Here is a 2,894-nt window from a genome sequence, read left to right on the forward strand (position 1 = left end):
CTACTACTAATTCAAAACCTAACTTGTTTTACTGTACTTGTATTTAGTATGAATGGACTGTAAGTAATGATTTTGTGTATGTATTTGGTTGATTAAACACAGAGTATAGGGCTTTCTGTAGGGAGCCCCTACGGCTCCCTGGAGCTTATCGAGCTAATGTATGTTATATTAGACCTGGACATTAGCTAAGGAGTTCAGACCTACCAGGGACCAGTGCCAGAACTTGGCCCCTTCAGAGAGGTCTCAGGAAGCAATGGCCCTGGAAAACCCCCTTGTGGTTGGGGTTTTTCTTTATCTGCCATCGACCGGGGTCAGGCACCCAGAAAGGTAGTCATGACAAAACAAACCCCACATGGTAAAAAACTAAAACAAAAAACTGAACAGAGAAGTAGAAACTCCCTACAATCCCAAGGAAACAAGCAATAAACATCACACTTTATTGCTGCGCCGATCGTCCGCACAGCCCTCCCCGCCCCGGGAGGGGGGGAGCCCCGGACCTACCATGCCGGCTGCCAAGCTTCAGGTAATAATAATAATAATAATAATAATAATATTTTATTTACAAGAAAGTACAATGGGTAGGTGCGATTACATTAAAGTGATATTTTGACATTCTTGCAAAGTCACTAACATGCGTGGGGTTTCCGGCAAAAACTTGGAACTTTTGTAGCAGAAGCTAAAACAACTGAGGGCTACTAACACAGTGGTCTCAACGAGGACAGGAAGTCTGCGGCTTGTCAAAGCCCCCTTAAGTTAAGTTCAGTTCTTAAGCTAATGTCAACCGGGATAGACGCTTCTCTGGCCTCAGTTTCCTAGGCGGTGTTTTTCCTTGTGTGGCGTTCACTGCCATGTGTTGTGATGTGCGGTGGCCAGGAGTACCTCATCAGTGCTGGGGCTGCATGCGCTTAGTGGCTGACTTCCCTAAGCACCCTATGAGTGCCCTTGCATAACAGGGTTATCTGCCCTGGGGCGTTTGGGAACCATTCCCGTAGAGGTTCTTGCTGCTCGGCATTTGCCTCGCCCTTGGGGCCAGCTGGGGCTTGGGGCCCTTGTTTGGCCTTGGGTAGGGATTGGTATTGTGCTGGTTAGAGCGTCAAGGTGTTGTGCGGCTTGCCACCTAAGCGGCGACCGGTTCCTGTTGCCTCTGGAGACAGTGTGCTTTTGCGGGGTTTTTCTTTTGTTATTATTTTCAATTGCCTGGTGGAGGTCTGCCCAGTGTGGCTATAGTTCCACTGGTAGTGTTTGGCGGCCCTCTGCTAGGCCCCCGTGATTGTACACGTTGCAGGGGTTTTCAGTGCTATCCTCTACCCTCTTGTTATTTTTGGGTTTCTTAACCCCTTAACTGCGTTGCCTCCAAATGTGACACCCCCGCAGTGCGCAGGAAATAAATTATCTGGAAAAAATTCTTTTTTTCTTTTTAAAGTGTCAAAAACCCTTCCCTCAGTATGGGTATGTAAAAAAAAAATCGAAATTGTACTTACTTTGGCTGCTATGGGGTCCGGAAGTTGGGGCGTGACGTCATCATTCCCCGTGCGCCCGTGTCGTAAGCTCTCGGGGGCGGTGGGGCGCTCGGGGCGGGGCGTGCGAGTTGCCGCGAATATATTTTCGTTCATTTTTTGCGCACCTTTCCAAATACATTTTCATTGTTTTTATGTGCCAATCCAATGTATAATGAACACATACACTATAATATCGCGGTACAACATCCGTACTGTCCGTAGACACTGTTACGCGCATGAAACTTGTGTACACATATGCAGCACATATTTACTATGTATCATGCTAATTTGTGTATATATACAATCTATTTACACACTATACACTGTCACTATATACATTCACCATCAACACATTCAGAACACCGCGTAGCAGCTGCCTCGTATGGGCCAATAGCAGCTGCCTCGTATGGGCCAATAGCAGCTGCCTCGTATGGGCCAACAGCAGCTGCCCCGTATAGGCCAATAGCAGCTGCCCCGTATGGGCCAATAGCAGCTGCCCCGTATGGGCCAATAGCAGATGCCCCGTATGGGCCAATAGCGGATGCCTCGTACCAATAGCGGCGGGTCACCCTAATTCGGTCCATAGAATTACCCCAATCACCCCAAATCAGGCCAAAACTACCCAAATCGTCCTAGCATTACGTAAGTAATGAAGAAATATGGCATATTTACTTACTATAATGTTGGTGCTACACATAGAACATGATCAAACCTATTTTTACTCTGAAATAATCTAATTTCATAACGAAATTAGACGTAAATATGTGAGAGGTGACGCCATAGGAAGTCGACGGTCCAAGCGACAATTGTGTGGAGCGACTTATCCAAGAAATATGGTCGCCTGGAGAGTGTTTGCTGCCATATCAGCCTCCTGTACACAGTGATCCAGTCCTTTTCGTTCATTGAACACCGAACCCTACACGCCCTCTGATATATTGCTTAATTAACAAATATTCACAAATAAAGATTATATTTGTATATGTTATCAGAAAGGCAGATATAAAATAGTTTTTGTGAATCCATCACAGAGATTATACCTTATTAGAGAGGAAAAATATTCATACTTTAAACAAGGCTTCATGGCCGACGCTCTCCTTACCGATATGGGAACTATGATCTTCCGAAGATCAATGTTAATTTAATCTAGATATTGTAATAAACGAAGTTTTCTATGTCATCATAAAGACATAAATATAAGCTGCATGTTAATACTTTGACATAAATATAACTGAATTGAAAGTTAAGATATATGCCTTTTTATAGTTACTTGATGGCTCGCTCAGGGAGTGTGAAGGCCTCCACACAAGCCAATCAATTTTATAATTACTTTGCATATATGCAAAGTAACGCCATAGGTCTTTATGTCAGAATAAAGCCATGTAGACGATAATGTAA

This window comes from Procambarus clarkii, chromosome 20, assembly GCF_040958095.1.
Source record: "Procambarus clarkii isolate CNS0578487 chromosome 20, FALCON_Pclarkii_2.0, whole genome shotgun sequence".
NCBI classification, from domain to species: Eukaryota; Metazoa; Arthropoda; class Malacostraca; order Decapoda; family Cambaridae; genus Procambarus; species Procambarus clarkii.